The sequence below is a fragment of the Mauremys reevesii genome, linkage group 6, assembly GCF_016161935.1.
Source record: "Mauremys reevesii isolate NIE-2019 linkage group 6, ASM1616193v1, whole genome shotgun sequence".
Lineage (NCBI taxonomy): Eukaryota > Metazoa > Chordata > Testudines > Geoemydidae > Mauremys > Mauremys reevesii.
Window position 1 is genome coordinate 70,204,034 of NC_052628.1, and position 21,089 is coordinate 70,225,122.

General features: G+C 42.8%; 1 long non-coding RNA gene across 3 annotated transcripts in view; it reads left to right on the forward strand.

The window, feature by feature from the left end:
- Positions 1-21,089, forward strand: part of LOC120407352 — a 102,282-nt gene that overhangs the window by 66,498 nt on the left and 14,695 nt on the right. The window contains exon 6 of one of the 3 annotated variants that reach the window (XR_005599900.1): positions 1,120-1,305. The exons of the other annotated variants lie outside the window; for them this stretch is intronic. This is a non-coding gene — a long non-coding RNA (uncharacterized LOC120407352). Of the gene's footprint in view, positions 1-1,119; positions 1,306-21,089 lie in introns of those variants that run through there. 3 annotated transcript variants of the gene reach the window in all.

A 21,089-nucleotide genomic window follows, 5' to 3' on the forward strand; every position in this document is an offset into this window, starting at 1 on the left:
TATATTAATGATAAAGATGGATATAATATTGTATGAACTGATCAAGAGTCCTAGTGACCAACTCCTACGTGCCTGGCTCAAAACAATATGATCAAAATCATAAAAATGTAATAACAAATGAATATTCTGATTGCTTTGACTTCTGTGCTATAATCTGATTGAATTATTATTCCCTGCACAAGCTATGAAAGTGAAAGCATGCTTCCTACTTCTGTTGTAATGAAAAAATATGCATTTTGACAAAGAAAAGGACGTGAGAGACTTGGGTTGCAGACAGTTTTTGACCTCTGTAGTAGAAATGTTTTACAGTTGGTCGTCTCATTTCAAAAAGTGAAAAAACTTACTCTAGGAGCAGAATTGTATGTATAGAAGATCATTTCAATAGTAGATAATTTTTATTATACCATTATGCTTCATGTAAAAGATATTACAACTGGTTGACATTTTTCTGATGGAACACGTTTCCAACGGAACAGTTCCTTTCCAAATTGAAACTCTTTGGGAATGTTTTGATTTGGATTAAATTTTGTTTAGTAAATTAAAACCAAGTGTTTTGATAAGGTTGAATATTCTATTTTAACCTTGTCAGAATGGAATAATATAAAATAAAAAAGTCAAGCTTAAAATTGAAATGTCTCATTCATCAAAACAAAACATTTCAATTGACCAGAAGGGGAGAGGGGTTCCAAAAAATTAAAATACATTTAATGAGATTTAGATTTGTTTGTTTTGCTCCAAATCACAGTGAAAAGAAATTTTTAAATGTTGGAAATTCCCGAGGAACAGAAATCCAGAGTTTCAACTATATGTAGTAGGTATACATGGCAGGTAAAAAGTCCACTGAATATTGAGGTTTTGATCCTATAATGATCACTCACACTCAGTGCGCATGGGACTTTTGGAGTTGTGATATAATGTCCCAAGAAGAAGAATTTGGGTTATCATGAAAAGGAAGGAAGCTTTAAAATAGAGCATGTACAGGAATTAAGAGGGCATCCCTGTAGAGTGACTTCCTTTTCAGTAACTCAGCTGCTAGTGCTGCTGCGCCCACTATAAAAATTATTTCAGATGAGCCATGTACCTTTGATTAACCCGGACTTCTTCCCCTGCTCTTTGGAGGTGTACGAGAGAGGACAAAGAATACAGAGATACCACTGCTTCTACCATCTGTAACTTCCAACTGGATTTACTGTAGAAATACACCCAGGCCCACCTGCAGCACAGCAGAAGGAGCAGTTGCCCTTGTCCACTAGTCCTCATGACCATGGCAGAACCTTAGTCACATGCAGCTGGATCAGAGCAGAGAGGCCTGTAGGATATAATACACAGGAGAGCCTTTGTGCTTGCCTTTCCATCTCTTTGGGATCTTTTCTGACACATTGTGTTCATCTCTGCAGTGCATAGCAAAGAGGCATATGTGATGTCTTTTAGTATTTTTCTTCCATTGAACTGTTGGTTTGCTTTGGAATTGGAATGCCTGCATAACTGGATGATTATGACTGAAATTCTACATTTTCTTCCTTAGAGGGCCTCATTACCAGGCAAGTACGCTCACAAGAAGGATTGGTGTCAGCACTGTATTGTTAAGATTGGATGCTCAATTTGTAAATCAATAACTATAAGCTAAACTATTCTGTACTTGTCCCTAGGCTTTCAAATTGCACTGGAACTTTTGAAAAAAGATAATAATCTGAAATCCCAGTGTAGATGGGCACAGACTCACCCGGCAGCACCTCCTGATGGTTGTCTTGGGGAATTAGCTCATCCAGCCTCTGGAGTGCCCTCTGTCGGCTGGCATCCCACTGCCACTTGGCCCCCCCATGTCCCTTCCCCGGTGCCCCCTTTAACTGGGTGCTGCCCCCTGCCAGTACCCTCACAGTTCTGGATCTCCCCCTCCCAGGGCAACCCCCACCCACTATCCCCACTTCGCCTCAGTCTTGGCTACTGCCCAGTCTCCAGCTAGCCCCCGTTCACTGGGGCAGACTGCAGTATAAGCTATCCATCACAGGCAAAGGGGTTTGGACCTGCTGCCCCTGGCTACTCCTGGGCTGCTCCTGCAACCCAGTACCTAATAGGCCTTACCAGGCCTGCAGCCTGGGGCTTTCCTTGGCCGGAGCTCCCCAGCGCCCTTGGCCTTGACCTTTCCCCAGCCCTGCTCCACTCCAGATATCTGGTTAACCTCCCTGCAGCCAGGCCCTTCTCTCTCTGAATATAGAGAGAAACTGTTGAGCTCCTAGCTCCCAGCCTCTTATATAGGGCCGGCTGAGGCCTGATTGGGGCGTGGCCCAGCTGCGGCTGCTTCCCAATCAGCCTAGTAGCTGCTTTCCCTGCCACAGCCTTCTCCCAGGGCTGTTTTAAGCCCTTCAGGGCAGGAGCAGGGTAAGTACCCTGCTACACCCAGATTTTAGGAGTAAAAACTAATCTGTCATAAAAAGTTTGCCTCCTTAAACAATGGCCCATCCAAAATGGAGATACATACATTTGAAGGGAGAATAACATTTAGCTATTTATTCAAAAGATAACGCAAGGGGCACGGGGGTTCGGGGAGGCTTCTTGCTCTCATTCTTGCATTAAAAATGAATGCTCTCTCACTTCAGGGGCTGCGGGGATAAATCAGAGGAATTAATTCAATATTATACATAAACAGATTCCTAATCTCCAGTTGGAGAGTGGCTCCCTGTCTGGAAGGGAACTAAAGCAATCTAAAACTTTAATGCACACATGCTGGTGTCATTCAGTAAAGTGCAGGTGGGAGCTGCCTCACTAAGAATAATAGAAGTACTGAAGTTCAGAAGTCATATTTAATCAAAAGTAAGGCTAGTGTATGCTGTTAGCATGCAGGACACCTGACAGATGGGTCGCAAAGTTTCAATTATTTTTGTTTCATTTTTAGAGAGAAAGGGGTTAAAGTGCATTAAGCATAATAAAAACAGTGTTATGCATTAGGGTGATCTATCCAACAGACACCAACCATGAACATGTTAACCTCATGCTGGTGTTTTCAAAAGACAGACTCCATGAGAGATCTGTAGGATATAATACACAGAAGAGCATACCAAATGTAGCTGTGTATGATGATAAAACCACCAGTTGATTAGAATATAAAACTTCCTCATTTTTAACAGTTTTTTAATGTATTGGATTTAATAAATATAAAACAAAAAAGGACTTGATGGAAAGCATTTGCACAGAATAACAAAAGAGTAGCATATAGTTTTAATTATAAAATGCTATTTTATGTAATTGAATGAAATTATGTATATTTAGTCATAAATGTCAACAAAAGAAAAAAGAATGTATATTGCTGAATGACTGCAATATACAGTAGTTTGGAAATAGTCATAGATAATTGGTCTTCTTATTGTTACATTTAGTCTATCCCAGGGGTTTGGCAACCTTTCAGAAGTGGTGTGCCGAGTCTTCACTTATTAAATTTAACTTAAGGTTTCACGTGCCGGTAATACATTTTAACATTTTTTAGAAGGTCTCTCTCTCTATAAGTCTATATTATATAACTAAATTATTGTTGTACGTAAAGTAAAGAATATTTTCAAAGTGTTTAAGAAGCTTAATTTAAAATTAAAATGCTGATCTTACGCCGCCAGCCCACTCAGCCCACTGCCGGCCTGGGGTTCCGTTCACCTAGTTTGGCAGTGGGCTGAGCGGGGCCTGCAGGACCCCGGCTGGCAAGGGGCCGGCAGCCAGGACCCCAGACCGGCAGCAGGCTGAGCGGGGCCGGCAGCTGGGACCCCAGACCGAGGGTGCAGGTGGGAATCGGGGGGAGTGCAGGAGCTCCCGTTTGGTGCTCAGGGTGGGGGTGGGGATGTGGGGGTGCAAGAGTCAGGGCATGGGGTGTGGGGTTGGGTATGTGTGGGGGTGCAGGAGTCAGAACGGGGCTGGAGGTGTGTGAGGGGTGCAGGAGTCATGGTGTGGGATGGCTGGGTATGTGTGGGGGGTGCAAAAGTCAGGGCTGGGATTGTGCAGGGGTCAGAGCAGAGGGCTGGGTGTGTGTGAGGAGGTGCAGGGGTCAGGGCAGAGGGCTGGGTGTGTGTGGGGGGTGCAGGGGTCAGGGCAGAGGGCTGGGGTGCTTGGCTTGTGGGGGTGCTCTGAGCCCCCTGCCAGGAGCAGCTCACAGCAGGGGGCTGGAGGGGATATGCCCGATTCCACCGCTTTCCCCAGGGCCCCGTCCATCCCCACCTCTTCTCTGCCTCCTCCCCAGAGCAGCAAGCACGCTGCGGATCCACTCCCCCTCGCAAGGGCGATCAGCTGATCAGTACAGGAAAGGAGAGGAGGAGGGGCAGGAAAGCACCATGCTGGGGGAAGAAGCGGGGAAGGGGGAGCTTGGCTACCGGCAGGACCAAGCTTCTGCCTCCTGCCCCTGCAGGAGAGAGTGGTGGGGCGGGGGGGCTGAGTGGGGCCAGGACCCTGGCAGACGGCAGGTAGCAGCGTGTCATTAAAAATCGGCTCACGTTTGGCACGCGTGCCACAGGCTGCCAACCCCTGGTCTATCCAGTAATTTTTATAGAGAAAGTGGTTTATATTAAAATAACTGTATTTTAAAATTTACCTTTTTGAATTATTTTAAATAATTGTTAGACTTCTATAAATCTAAGGTGATTTTGTCTTGTAGTTTTAAATATCTATCTTGGTTAATTAATTATATGATCCCAATTACTATAATATCTGAGTGCCTCATGATTTAATATATTTATCCTCACAACCCACTTGTGAGGAGGAGAAGTATTATCCCCATTTTACAAACAGGGAACTAAAACATAGAGAGACTGAGTGTCTTGCCCAAAGTCACACAGGTAGTCTGTAGTAGAGCTGGGAATTGAATCCAGGTCTTTGTCTAGTGTCCTAGGCACTGGACCATCCTCCTTCTCATCATGTCAACCCAATCTAATTTCCTTCTTTAACAGGGTAACCAGAGGAGTGGATGAGGGAAAGCATTAGATGTGATATATCTGGAATTTAGTAAGGCTTTTGACAGTATCACATGAGGTTCTCATAAGCAAACTAGGGAAACATGGTCTAGACAAAATTACTATAAGGTGATGCAAAACTTGTTGAAAGAGCATTCTCAAAGAAGAGTTATCAATGGGTCACTGTCAAACTGGGAGGATGTATTTAATGGGGTCCCCCAAAGATCTGTCTTGAGTCCAAAACTATTCACTATTTTCATTAATGATTCAGTGATGGTGCGAAGTGTATACTTATAATATTTGCATATTACACCAAGCTTGGAGGGGTTACAAGCACTTTAGAGGACATAATGATCTTGATACATTGGAGAATGGGTCTGAATTCAAGGAGATGAAATTTAATAAAGCCAAGTTAAAAAAACTTCATTAGGAAAGAAAAATCAAATGCACAACTACAGATTGGGGAATAATTGGCAAGGTAGTCATAGTGCTGAAAAGGATCAGGGAGTTTTAGTGGATCACAAATTGAATATGGGTCAACAATGTGACGCAGCTGCCAAAAAGGCTAATGTGGGGTATATTGACAGGAGTGTTGCATGTAAGACACAGGAGGCAATTGCCCCAGACTACATGGCACTGATGAGGCCAATTCTGGGTGCCACACTTTAGGAAAGATGTGAACAAATTGGAGAAAAATCCAGAGGAGAGCACCAAAAATGATAAAAGGTTCAGAAAATCTGACCTATGAGGGAAGGTTAAAAAAACTGGATATATTTAGTCTTGAGGATGAAGACTGATGGGGGACCTGATAAGTCGTCAAATATATCAAAGGGTATTATAAAGAGAACAGTGATGGATTGTTCTCTGTGTCCATTGAGAGTAGGATATGAAATAATCAGCTTAGTCTGCAGCAAGGGAGATTTATGTTGGATATTAGGAAAATATTTCTAACTATAATGGTAGTTAAACACTGGAACAAGTTACCAAGAGAGATTGTGGAGGTTTTTAAGAACAGGTTAGATCACTGGTGGGCAACCTGTGGCCCACTGTCAGGGTAATCTGTTGGCAGGCCGCGAGACAGTTTGTTTACATTGACCATCCGCAGGCACAGCCACCCGCAGCTGGACACACCAACTCAAAGTGGCATCAGATCCTGCCAGAACAACAGATACAAAACCTGCAGACATATCTCCACTACTACAATGATTGACACACCTCAGTGTACTAAATGCCCCCCGCAACAATTACGTGGGTGAAACCAGACAATCACTAGGCTCTCAAATGAATTCACACAGGACACTAAAAACCATGGACTGAACAGAGACACTGGATGTATGGCCTATTACAACACTAACCCCCCTACTTGCTGTATGACCAGGGCTGGCTCCAGGGTTTTTGCTGCCCCAAATGGTGGGGGAAAAAAAAGAAAAAGCTGCAATCATGATCGGCGGCACTTCAGCGACAGCTCCACCACGCCACTTTCTTCTTCGGCGGCACTTCAGCGGCAGGTCCTGTCCTCAAAGAGGGACTGAGGGACCCGCCACCGAATTGCCGCTGAAGAGTCGGACAAGCCGCCCCTTCCCCTTGGCCGTCCCAAGCACCTGCTTGCTGCACTGGTGCCTGGAGCCAGCCCTGCCTATGACTGCAGAGATGTAAATGGTCCACTCTACCTTGAATAGTCCCTTATCATATGTGCTAACTATTTATGCTAAACAATCTATTCCACCTTGCATTTAAGTATGATGCTCGGAGTACCTTTTCTTAGACCTGAAGAAGAGATATATGTGGCTCAAAAGTTTGCCTTTCTCACCTGCAGAAGTTGTTTCAATAAAATATATTACCTCACCCACATTGTCTCTCAAATTTATTACCTTGGATTATTTTGTCTGTGCATTCTCAAGTATGCAGCACAATATGACTAGATCTTTAATCAGCTAGTTCTCTTTTATAACATGCTATTTCAAATTAAGCTTGTTTCAGAAATTTTTCTACTTTATGTAGCATTTTCCATCTTCTTAATTAAACATTACAAATTAACTGACTATTTGTTCCAACATACACTATAACTTGAGCTATTCATTTTATCTGACACTATGAACACATCTGATTATTTCTATCACCTGTTGCTCTCGTAAGGAATTAATCATGACTTAATTCATCTCATTTTCCTGGAGATATTACTATGCAAAATCTGGGATTACATTTTCCTATTAGTGGGATTTTCTTTTAAGAGCTAAAATGCATCATTTCAGGGCATCACTATTTAAAGTTATCTCTAAACAGTTTTAAATCTTCCTCGAGTTGTTTTGAAGACAGTTTAATGAATTCTCATTTATGTTAATTATATTAATTATTGTACATGAGAGTTGGATTTGTTTGTAGCATCTTAAGAATCAGAAGATCAGATGAGACTGTAAACTCAGACGTTTGCCTCTGCAAATGCAACACATTGTTTTAAAAAAAGCCCTCGGGTAATTCCACTTCTGGAAGCTAGAATCAACAAGGCATAAGTTTTATTGATGAAACCATTTTAACATTTCTTGTGGGAATGTCAGATTGTGTAGCTCTGCTGAAACAGAATGCCACTTACAATTTAAGAAAAATTACTGTAGAATGAATAATAGCTGCTCAAGCCACATGTTGTCTATTTCTGCAATTAGCAGAGAAATCCTGTTGCAGCACTCATTTAAAGCATCACTTTTATCGCCACAGGAAAGTAACAATGCATCTTAGCTGCACTTGGCAGCACCACTGTGCTGTAGTTAAGGGCCTGTCAGGCTGACTGTTATAAAGCTTTACTGAAACTACAGTATTGTAACTCCTGGTTGCAAATTTTCTCCATACAAACTTCTGTACTGAAGATTTCTGTCTGGATAGAAATCTCTTTTAATAAAATATAATTGGTTAAAGGAGACTGAACGTTTAAGAAACATTTTTAAGAGCCTATAACTTAAAAGTGCTGTTGTTTTTTATGAAGGGATTAATGAATAGTCTGTGGGCACTTGATACTGCATGATGCAAAGGGTAACCGACAATAACATCTTAGTTTGCAAAAATGCAGTGACTCAGGTCATACCCCAACAAAGCCATACACAGAGATGACCCTACCAGCACAGATTTCTCATCCACCAGTCCTTTGATAGCACCATTTTCTTTTCTCCAGGCCCCGCGCAGAGATCTCTCAGTGGCTATAGTGTCTGAATTTAGGGAGGGGAGTGGGCGGTAGGGGCCTAGAAGAACACGTCCTCTCCCCACCTCTCCTAAAGACATTCCCAGGAAAAAGTAATACAACCCCAGGCATCTACCCAAGGGCATCTTGAAGTCAGATGAATCCCTGCTACCATGGCTGTGTTGCAGCTATTCTGTGAAGGGGAGCTGCCAGTATGCAGGCACTGTGCTTCCATGCAGATGCTCCTGGCTTTTTGTGCATTCTTGAGAATGCGCTAGTTTGGAAGCCTTGTATTATTTATTTTTTTATTGTATTGCAATAGCACCTACAGGCCTCAAACAAGACTAGAGCCCTATTGTGCTAGGCACTGCTCAAACACATATTTAGGACATATCTAAATGGAAAGATACCGTGCAGCTAGCTAGGGAGTCAAGCCACAGTGCACTAGCATGCTGGTGTGCTGTTGATTCATACACTCTCTTGCCGCACAGTAATGTGTCCAAAGAGTCAATCCCTGCACTGAAGAGTTTACAATCTGAATAGACAAGACTGATAAAAAGCATGTTTGTGGGAGGGGAAACAAACACAGAAAGGTGAAATTACTAGCCCAAGGTCACACAGCAGGTCAGTGGCAAAGCCAGGAATAGAGCTCCTAACTACAGTGCCCTTATCCAATAAATCACACAGATTCTCTTTTGTAGGGAACAGACCCTGCTCCTGTGAATTGAAGCAAAATGAGGAGACTCTCATGGAGATTTTCCTCCCCAGTTACTTCCTATTGTGGGTTGTGCCATGAGTTAGTACAAGTTAATTGAGCAATTACCACAAAGTAATGTCTATAACATATGTAGTTATAGTATACGTAGATTTCCATTGTAATTTGCAAATAGTAACAGGTACACAGTTACTAGAGTTCACAACAGCGAGCAACTGTCAATACTGTACACAGGCGCTGTGTAGCAGATCTGCTAACTGACTGGCACGGCACCTCATGCTGGTCATTGGGGAATTAGCTCTCTCAGCCCTGGAGTGCCCTCTATGTGTCTCGCCCTCTGTTACCTACCTCTCTGCAGTCTCTTTATCTCCACCACATATAGGCCCCACGTCCCTCCAGGACCACAGTGCCCCTTACCTTGGGGTGCTGCCCCTCACCCAGGGAACCCCACTCCCCCGAACCCACCTCACCTCAGTGACCCACTGCCAGTCCTCATCTAGCCCCTTTACTCAGGGGAAAACTGTAGTCTGCAATGGCCACTCATCATTGGCAGCCACAGTACCTCCTTAGGCTTTCCTGTCAGGCCTCAGCCTGGGAGGCCACCAAGCCTGATCTCCCCAGCTCAGCCTTCCCCTTCCCCAGCACTGCACTGTTGAAGTTACCCTGTGCTCCCAGGCAGCCCAGTCCTTCCCACCCCAAGGCTGGAGTGATACTGTCTGCCTCCTAGCTTACAGCCCTCTTTATACCAGCCCTACTAGGCCCGGATTGGCTGCTACCTGCCTTCCCCTGATTGGCTCCTTGGGACAGCCCTTTCCCAGAACTGGTTTTAACCCCTTTCAAACCGGAGCGGGGTGACCACCCCACTACATGCTGGCTTCCAACTTTCCATGGGGATGCTCAACCCCAACTCAGCTCCAGGCCCCATCCACATTACACCCCTTTCCCTGTCCCCATTCCATCCCTTCCTGCCCATCCTGCCCCTTCCCCACCTCTTCTCATGAGATTCCACCCCTCTCTTCTGAGTGCGCCCCATCCCCACTCCTCCCCCTCCCTCCCAGCACCTCCCAGCGCCGTGGATCAACTGCTCTGTGGTGGGTGGGAGGCACTGGGAGGGAGGATAGGAGCTTGGCTGCTGGTGGGTGGAGCACCCATGGAACTGGTGCCTAAGGATACTGAAAAAATGTGCAGACTATAAATAAAAGGGTCTTCTGGTTAAAAGAATATTCACCTAATATTAACTCTACGAAATGAATTTCAAGAAACCAAACACTCCCTTCCCCTAGGGAAATATAGTTAAGATTCCTCTGATATCTAGGCACAACCTTTTAACTATTGCCCGAGGTACTGGAAGTGCATTTCTTATTCTTGTCTGACCTCCTGAAGTGTAGGTAGTGCTCAGTCAATTGCATCAGATTTGAATCAGTTATTGTGGTCACTGTGTTGGCATTAACAAACATACATTGTGCAAGCTGCTAAATATGATGCAATGTGTGTTGAGAGGGAAAGCGGGGACTGGGCAAGAAAGAATCAATCACTAAATGTTCATATAACATCATCTGAGAAATTAATACAATGTGATGTGTCTTTCCCTAGGAGAAAGTCTAATACAATGCGATGTTCCCATCTTATTAACTAACATTATATAGTATTAGATTTTCATATAGTATGATGTTCTCTAGGCTGGCATCGGCAAATATTGTATCATGTTAACTTCAATACAGGTCTACAGTAAATGGCACACTATAAATGGCACCTGTTAGTTTGGCTTCTGAGAAGCACTACCTTATAAAGCTCAATAGAGCATTAAATAAAACATTATGCCCATAAAACGTTGGTGCCCTGAATCTCAGTTCTGAAAAAATTAAGCTTGCTCTGCCCTCATAGTACAAAGGGAAGCTGAGTCTCAGGACGCATTCACCTGAAGGAGAAATCCAGGCAGTAAAAGGACATTCAGTTAAAGCATCCTTAACTTTTCCTTGTAGTAATGTACTGGAAAAAAACCAGGAACTTTGAGACAACCATAACCATCCTTAACAAACAACTTAATCTTGGAAGTGACCACAGAACTTAGAACTTGTGCCAGCAATGCCCCTCTGCCATGTACATTGGCCAAACCGGACAGTCTCTACGTAAAAGAATAAATGGACACAAATCAGATGTCAAGAATTATAACATTCAAAAACCAGTTGGAGAACACTCCAATCTCCCTGGCCATTCGATTACAGACCTAAAAGTTGCAATATTACAACAAAAAAACTTCAAAAACTGACTCCAATGAGAGACTGCTGAATTGGAATTAATTTGCAAATTGGACACCATCAAATTAGGCTTGAATAAAGACTGGGAGTGTATGGGCCATTACACAAAGTAAAACTATTTCCCCATGCTTATTCCCCCCACAAACACACACAGTTCCTTACATCTCTTTGTCAATTGCTGGAAATGGGCCATTTTCATTACCATTACAAATAATTCTTTTTCTCTCCTGCTGATAATAGCTCACCTTAACTGATCACTCTCCTTATATTGTGTATGGTAACACCCATTGTTTCATGTTCTCTGTGTATACATATATCTTCCTACTGTATTTTCAACTACATGCATCCGATGAAGTGGCCCTGTAGCCCAGGAAAGCTTATGCTGAAATAAATTTGTTAGTCTCTAAAGTGCCACAAGTACTCCTGTTCTTTTTGCAGAACTTAGAATGTCTTACTCTTCATGATACAATTACAGTGCTGATTCCAGCTGTGTTTACACCGTCCAAATAAAAAATGTACTTTATAAATTCCTGATTAGACAAAGAGCATTCAGAGAAGAACTTTCCCCCACTCTTCCTTAAGGATGAAATCCAGACTATTCATGTTTACTTCCGGTAGAGTGTGGGATGGTTGAAGCAGTGAAATCCATTTTCGTTGACAGAGAGCTACGGTTCTGGAATACTATATAGCCCCCCTCTCCCTCCTCTCCTCTGTTTTTCCCTCTACAGTTAATATTTCAGCCTATAGTTTAGAATAGTGGCTGTAGCCCTCTGCACAAGTTGCATGGCTATTGAGGCCACTGGATCCATGTAAATATGAAATCACAGCTCCTTTTTTGCATCCTTCCAACATATCCCCAATGTGGCCTTTTGCACTGGCACACAGGAGAACTGGAAAGCACTCCCTGTGCAACCAGCTAGCAGGTAGACCCCTCCCCATGCACACACACCCCCAATATAGTGATTTAATGGCGTGAAGAGCCTGGTGCCAGTGCTCAAGACCGGAGGCATTCTACCCTTTGAATGCCACCAGTATTAGCACATGCCAAGTGCATGTACATATGACAACCTCCTTTGCATCCTTTGAACATATCATAATATTGTAGCACTTTCCTAAAATGAGCAAGGCTGAGTGTGGTGACAGTCACACTTGCTATCAGCTATGTGTACATAAAACCAAATATAACACCCAATACTCAATGGTGCACATTTTTAATATTCCATCTACATGCTGTACAAGTACAGTGTCCTTTCTGAATTTAGGATGAGCACAACCACTGACTGCACACATCTTATGAAAAAAACTGTTGAAGGGGAGATGGGAGGCTGATGGTGGAAGGGTTACTTTATCGATACAGTGGCTTTTCCAAATTCAAAATGTCTTTAAAAGCTCTGTGATATAAGCTCCCCTACATGCACACCTTGTGAAGTTAATAAGAAAAGAAAAAAGAAGAAATGATAGGAAGCTGGCACAACTACAGGGCCAAAATTATTATTTGAGTGCCTTACTTGTTCATAATGTCAAATATTGGGGTTTATTTTACCTTCAACCATAACTCCTTAATATCCTGAATTTTGAATGGTATGTGGTGGTGGTGATGGGGCTTGGGGTTTTGTAATTATAATTTTCCTAAAAGCAGCAAAGAGTCCTGTGGCACCTTATAGACTAACAGAAGTTTTGGAGCATGAGCTTTCTCGGATGCATGTAGTACATGCATGTAGTACATGCATCCAACGAAGTGGGTATTCACCCACGAAAGCTCATGCTCCAAAACTTCTGTTAGTCTATAAGGTGCCACAGGACTCTTTGCTGCTTTTACAGATACAGACTAACATGGCTACCCCTCTGATACTATAATTTTCCTGTGAGTTTTTGGTTTTACTTTCAAATAGTTGATGTATACAGTCAATCTCAACTTCAGAATTTTTGTCTGGGGATAAAAACAAAATATATTTGTCTCACAAAATTGTTTACCTTTTTTTAAAATATAAGGCTATTAGTATAAGTACTCACTGCATCTAATGTGATACCTACAGATTTCTGTTTATCTGTCAATAACTTTCTATTTGCCACAGGGTTATAAATGTCTGGGAGAAGTAAATCATTTTACTGACTTGAAGGACAGAACCATGCATGGAAATACTAGCCGTTTAGAATGGATTCTCTCTAACTTTCCATTCTCTCTCTTGCTCCCATAAATGCTCCCAGTCCAACATAGATGAGATCTGGATATGAGTCAGCAGTGTGTCCCTGTTGCCAAGAAGGCTAACGGCATATTGGGCTGCATTAGTAGGAGCATTGCCAGCAGATCGAGGGAAGTGATTATTCCCCTCTATTCGGCACTGGTGAGGCCACATCTGGAGTATTGTGTCCAGTTTTGGTCCCCCCCACTACAGAAGTGGACAAATTGGAGAGAGTCCAGCGGAGGGCAACAAAAATTATTAGAGGGCTGGGGCACATGACTTATGAGGAGAGGCAGAGGGAACTGGGCTTATTCAGTCTGCAGAAAAGAAGAATGAGGGGTGATTTTATAGCAGCCTTCAACTACCTGAGGAGGAGGGGGTTCCAAAGAAGATGGATATAGGCTGTTCAAAGTGGTGGCAGATGACAGAACAAGGAGTGATGGTCTCAAGTTGCAGTGGGGGAGGTCTAGGTTGGATATTAGGAAACACTATTTCACTAGGAGGGTGGTGAAGCACAGGAATGGGTTACCTAGGGAGGTGGTGGAATCTCTATCCTTAGAAGTTTTTAAGGCCCAGCTTGACAAAGCCCTGGCTTGGACGATTTATTTGAGGTTGGTCTTGCTTTGAGCAGGGGATTGGACTAGATGACCTCCTGAGGTCTCTTCCAACCCTAATCTTCTATAATTCTATGATATTCCAATAGCACTAAAAGATGTTTCCTCTTTTTCTCAACAAGGGTCCCTATTTATTGTATAGTTTTCAAAGGTATGCTCTAGTGCACTAAGTTATATGTACAGTGTATATGAAAAACTGCTTTTCCTTCTTGGTGCTGTCTCCAGTTGAGAACTGAAAGCACAGTATTTTCAGTGTGACTGAATCTTGGCACAGAGCCATCCACTTAAATGTTCAGTTTACATACCATGGATCACAAAGCACCCTCTGATCAATGCAAAATGGGGTCCAGCCTCATGGACCTGATGATTTGTACACTCTTGCTCCAAGACCAATAAGGAGTCAGGCCTTAACTGAATTCTGTTTTTTTGCTAAACACTGTTTAAATTAGATAATCTCATGAATCACCTTTTGGTATTGGGGGGAGATTTGTCTTTCAATGGGATCTGTCTCTTAAATCCTATAAGGGCTTTTGAAAAATCTCCCCCACAATTATCTAAGCTGACTAGAATCCTCCAGAATAATGTAATAAAACACATACTATAAAATATGCAGATTAGTAGATCATCCCTGACCATAAAGCACAATCACATTATTCATGTCAAAAACAGATGTATGGACATATTTTATGTATACTTTTTTATTAAAAAAAACCCCATTGAATGGTAAGGAAAGACTGATCTCAAGGCTTGATCCATTCTCACTGACTATTTTAAACAGAAGTATTATAATAGAATGGTAGCCAGTGTATCTTGGCTGCCTGTCCCTTCCGCATGACCAGTTTACCTATTACCTTTGGAGACTTATTTTGCATGTTAATGGCCTTCCTTTCTCTCTCTAAATTAAGTGTTTGTAGACATGCCAAATAGTTGATCTACTAAGCATCTTATATATAACACAATTATCTCCATAGGTAGCAATCTTGCTTGAGACATTAATATAATCATGTTAAGACTTAAATTCCCCATTAGTCCCCCCATCTGAGCATATGTTTCCCCAAAATGCTACTGGCGCTCCCCAATAAAGTTACATGCAGGACATTTAATAGCAAACTGAACAGTTGTAAAAGCTGATGAGGAAACATTTGTTTCTAAATGTTGCTTTCCCTGTATAGTGCATTGTAATAGCCACACAACACCCTTGCCTCCCTGAGGAGCAGCATTGAGCAGAGCCCCTTTCCCAATACTGTACACAAAGGAACGCTCAAGGAAAAAGCTTGTTTTATCCTCCTTCTGTCTTCCTAATTTTGCCACCATCCAAAACCAAACTGAATGAAAGAAGAGGTGGAGTAAGCAAGACAACTAATGAAGAGAACAAAGAAAAGCAGAGGGAGAAGCATCCAGAGGAAGAGTTGATACAAAGCACTCAACAACTCAGCTAAAATACCTAGGCGTCTGTTTCACTGGCATTATATAGGGTGAATGTCTAGGTATGTACAGTATGTATCCATCTTCAGTTTTAAGTAAGATTTTTCGCCATGCTCATCACCATAGTATCTGGTGCACTCTGTTTTAACTCAGCTCCTCCTCTCAGCTGCACAATGCACAAGGTCGGAGTTAAGTGAATTTGAAGTAATGTGACGTCTTTAAGCAAACGGATGTTCTGCAGCATTAAGTCCTGATGTTGAGAAGTGCCTGTGCTGCACACGGGACTTAGTAGACAGGGCATATGGAAACACAGGACTTGGAAGTGGAGCTCAAAGTGCTGTATTTCTCTATGCATTAGACAAGGATTGACAGGAGAGCTGGGCAACATTTTTTGGACAAAACTTTTTTCACCAAAAAATGAAGATTCAGGTTCTCCAAAATATTTTGCAAATTCTTATCAGTACCATCCTCTCTCTCTCTCACACACACACACACCTCCCCACACACAAAAAGCAGAAAAATTGAAATATTTCATTTTGATTTTTTTCATAATGAAATGTTTTGATTTCTCAATTCAGACCAATTTGTCATTTTGAATTTTACTTCCATTTTATTTTTTTAAAAGGTTAAAACAAGGAAACAAAATATTTCTTTTCAGGCCATACAAAATGTTTTGTTCCACTCAAAACAATTTGTTGGACTTTTTCAGTTCACCAAAATGAAATTATTTAGATTTTTCATTGTGGCCAGTGTGCAATGACTAGGGTGTGGGTGGTCAGGCCTATTGGTCAGAGCCTGAGTCAGGCCTAGTAGTCAGAGCCAGAGACAGCATCAGGTGCCAGGCACAGGAGCAGAGACCTGGAGTAAGGCAGGAAAGCAGGAATGGGGAGCAGACAGGAGTCTGAGTTAGGAGGACAGGAACCAGGAATGCAGGGTTCAGAAGTCGCGTAATCAGCAGAGATACATAGTAGCAGTGAGTGTTACTTCCTCGTTTATATAGTGCTCCTCAGGCAAATTGGGGATGCTGGATGTTTCCTGCAATTGGGAGCTTTGGGGGAAACAAAGCTATGAGCTAGCACTTCACTGATTCCCTTCTCTTGTTAGATGAGCTGCTGAATGGAGGTCATGGCCTAAGCACTGCCTGTGGGTCAGGGAACCTTGTTTTGTTCTGAAGAAACAGGAAGCACTAACCATTTCTATAGTATGTTGTGGATACATGAATCCATACCATTCATGCTCTCTGCATTAGTTTGGTAGGTACAATTAATGACCAGTGGAAAACACTGCTATGAAAAAAAGCATTGTCCCTTGATAATAACTATAGTTACTGTGGTGATCTTCTTAGCATTTCTGTTTTGTGGTGTGTTTTGGCTTCCAAAAGATCTTATAAGGTGTGTTTCTTGCTGTCATAATGTCTCTGTAGCCCATGAAAGCTTATGCTCAAATAAATTTGTTAGTCTCTAAGGTGCCACAACTACTCCTGTTCTTTTTGCTCCTATCTTCTGTTTGTTCTGCTTTTCCAGAACAAGGGAGAAGGATGTACAGCAGGCTGTGCCTTCCAGTTGTGAACATTTTTGGGTGCTACCTCAGCCAACATGCACACTTTTTGTGCAGATTCAGAAAATCAGAATCCAACTTTGTTTTCTTTTACTAGACTCCATCGCTGTATGTCATTTTCCCTTTTCTAAGACTCTGCACCCAACTCTGCAAGGTTCAGATGGTCTCTTTCTCTCAAAAATACACACACACACACACACACACACTTTCAAGAAACTTAATTTGAAGGACACCATATAAACTGTATTGCACGATATGAGAACACACTATTCTTGTGAGACAGAGAACTAAAATCCCGTCCATGGAAGATACATTCCTAGTACAGGATTTCCTCCTCATTTTCCCAGAGCTGTCATGGACTGAGGAAAGCTGTCTTATCTCTCTTGATTTTGTCCTTTGTACATTGTGTTAGCTAAATCTTTCCTCATGACAGCCACAGGGAAATCTCAGACTGAAATTTCGTGCCCAATTGAAATACATTCTGGTTATGCCCCTGCAATCCTACATTATAATACTTATCTCCTTCACCACCTTTGGGATGTACAGATTTACTGTATCTTCAAAGTCCCAAACCAAAAAAAAATTAATATAATCCCATAAACAAACATTTGAAGAACAAAAAAGACTAGTTTTGGACTTGAAGGAACATTACTAAGCTAATCATTTGCCCTGCAGATGTGCCCATCTTTTAGTGTTTACTAAAAACTTTCTATTTTATGTGGCTTTCATTTAATTCAGATGAACCCAGTGAAGGGAATTGACAGGCAGATTCAGTTCCAAAGCAGGCTTGTTTCATAGCCTGCAACTTCAAATTATTTCCAGGCTTTTTCATATGTCAACCTTTGTAAACGTGTGTAGCGATAACAGCAAATATCAGAGTTTTGACTGAGCTAGGATTGCAGCTCTCAGCCCAGCTCCTTGAAATGTTCATGTTTATGCTACATAAATAATGTATGTTCTGTATCTTTTAAAAAAAAACAAATTTTGTTTAATGTCTTGCAATGTGTGAAGCAGTGAGAGAGAGAGGGCTTTCTGCCACACATTGGCATATATTATTAGTGCTTTAAAAATTAAAGATTAACAGAATGTATTTGACAAAAGTGGGTCACAGGTAATTTCAGGGAGCACTAGGTTCTTTCAACCTGTTTTGTCCATTTCAACTTTCACATAATGTTCCTCAAAAATCCTTATACTGGGTAGTTCAAGTTTAGACATTTAACATTTTGTACACAGAAGTGATAGGTCAAATATTGTAGACATATAGCTTTCTCTTTCTTTTCTTATTTAGCTCATTTGTGTAGTTTCAACCAGCAACATCCATTTAAGTAAGGGGGGGATTGTCATTGTTTGTTTGTTTCTGTGTGTGTGAATTGGCCCAGGCATAAAGTAGGAGAGCTCATATATTGAAAGGCCCAAAGGCTGAAGTCAGAAGAAAGATTCCTATTGACTTCAATGGGCTTTGGGAATTCAAATCCTCACAGTTGCCAAAGATTTGACACAAAAAAATGTGCATCGGTTGTGCAGCTGCTATGAACACAAAGAGCAGTATCAGCACAAATCATACGTCAAATTTGGCAAAGTATGAGATCCCAATTGGGGACCAAAATTAAAAAGTGTCCAGTGGTTTTTTTTTTTTTTAATGCCAATGTAAATTTTCTGTAGATGAAGAGTTCCAGGTATGAAACTGGTACAATCTTCTGGCTTACTAAATTATATTATCTACATTAAATACAATACAAGTAGAATTTATAATCTAATGGTCACATATGCATTCTCACTGTTATTTCAGATTATCCATACCTGACCCAAACTTTCCATTGGGAAACTAGACTGTATTTGTTCAACGGGGAATCATTCCATATTGTGATGCATTATCTTGTTAAACACTTAGCAATACATTCCTAGAGAAGCTTGACTTGAAGCTTTGAGTTCTAATACCTCTGCTGTTCACATAGGAATATGAGTCTAACTTTCTTTGAGTTTATTCAGCTTCTGCACTATGACTTATAAGAAAAACTACTGTCCCTAGCAATAAACAAAAAAAAAAAAATGGTGTTAGCATATAAGCCTGTTTGTCAGCCTAAGATACAATTTTGGGTTTAACTATTCAATACTCTTATATCTTATATTAATATGTGTAAACAAAGACACTGTATTTTACACCTGCCCACAAGCAGGTGAGGTAAAAAATAAATAAAACTAAAGTGTTATAGGGTATGGTAAAAGTCTAATACATGAGCATACACTGAAAGGCTGCCTGGCTCTTCTCTCAAGGCAAGGTCAAGCCAGGGCCACCCGGGGGGGAGGAGGAAGGGGGCAAGTGGGGTAATTTGCCCCAGGCCCCGCAGGGACCCCCACAAGAGTTTTTCAGAGGCCCTGGAGCGGCGTCCTTAACTCGCTCTGGGGGCCCCAGAAAACTCTTGCGAGGCCCGGCCCCCGGAGCTTCTTCTGCTCCGGATCTTCAGTGGCAATTCGGTGGCGGGGGGTCCTTCCACTCCGAGACCCACCGCCAAAGTACCCCAAAGACCTCTGACGGGGGGTCCGTCCGCCCCGGGACCCACCGCCAAAGTGCTGGGTCTTCAGTGGCAATTCGGCGGCGGGGGACCCAGGACCCCTGAATCCTCTGGGCGGCCCTGGGTCAAGCAACCAGTTGGGAGGATGTAGCGGGGTGATTACCCACTCCAGCCCTGACAGGGTTAAAACCAGCCCTGGGAGAGGGCCGAAGGGCTGGGAGAACAGCCCAGGCTGAGTGGGAAGCAGGCTCAGCTGGGGCCATGCCCCAATTTAGGGCCCAGCTGGCCCTAAAAAGGCTTGAGCCAGGAGCTCAAACAAACACAGTCTCTCTCTGGCTGTAGAGGGAGAAGGGCCTGGCTGCAGGGAGCTAGAGACAGGGTACCTGAGTGGAGCAGGGCTGAGGAAAGGCAGAGGAGCTGGGGAGCTCCAGCCTGGAAAGTCCCAGGCTGCTGCCTAGCATTGGGCTAATAGGTACTGGGGGTTGCAGAGGGCAGCCCAGGGGTAGGCCAAGGCAGCAGATCCAAACCCAACCTTGCTAGTGATGAGTAGGCTGATACTGCAGTCTGCCCCAGGGCACGGGGGCTAGACAATGACTGGCAGTAGCCGTATACTGAGGCGAGGTGGGGATAGTGGGTGGGGGTTCCTTGGGGAGGGGAGACCCTAAGACTGAGGGGTTACTGCCAGGGGGCAGCACCCTAGATAACAGGGCAGCAGGTCTGGGACGGACACGGGGGCCAAGAGGTAGTGGCACAACAGCCTGTAGAGGGTGCTCCAACAGCTGGAGAGCTAATTCCCTGAGACCACCAGCAGGAGGTGCCACAGCAGTGAGTCCGCACCCTTACAGAGGGGCAAGGAGGACTCAAGGGGAAGAAATAAAACACTAAATGGCCAAAAAATGCCTGTCTCTGACCATAGCACAACCTCACCCCTCCCATGGAATACAAAAAAGGTGGAATGAAGACTCTAAACTCACGACCCTCCAAAATGGAACATGACCATAAATTGTAAGGGGTGGGACCACAGGCGTGCATTGCAGGTATATTTGGGCCTGCTAAGAAGGAGGAGATAGGAATGGGGACACAGGCAAGGCTCTGCTGCATCAGAGCTGGAAAGGGCAGACACAGGGTAAACTCTCTGCGGCATGAGAGGTGGGAATGGGATGTTGGGAAACAAGGCTCTGCAGCTTCGGAGTTATGGCATACATGTTTATATGGTATACATGGAAACTAACTCCAATAAACACTGCATTGCCTGCACTTCGGACTTCTGCATGACAAGAACCAGGAAATAGGGTGAAGGGAAAGCCCTCTAACATATGGTTAGTTATATAATAATATCTGGCTCTTATATAGCACTTTTCATCCGTGGATCTCAAAGAACATCACAGTCTTTAATGTATTTATCTACAGAACACTCCTGTGAGGTCATAATAATATTTTATTATTATTATTATTTATTATAAGGAAGTATTATACCCATTTTTAAAGTTCAGGAACTGAGGCACAGAAAAGCTAAATGGGTTGTGCTGGATGTCTGTAGCAGAGCAGGGATTTGAACTTGGGGCTCCCAAGTCCAAGGAGAGTGACCTAACCCCTGGAACACCCTCAAATAATCATGACTTCCTTATTATTCCCTTATAATGCACCTAAAACGCTGATCAGTTCCAAATGAGGAAAATAAGATTGTTTTTCAGACCAAACACATTCACTGTGTTACAGTTTCGATCTGT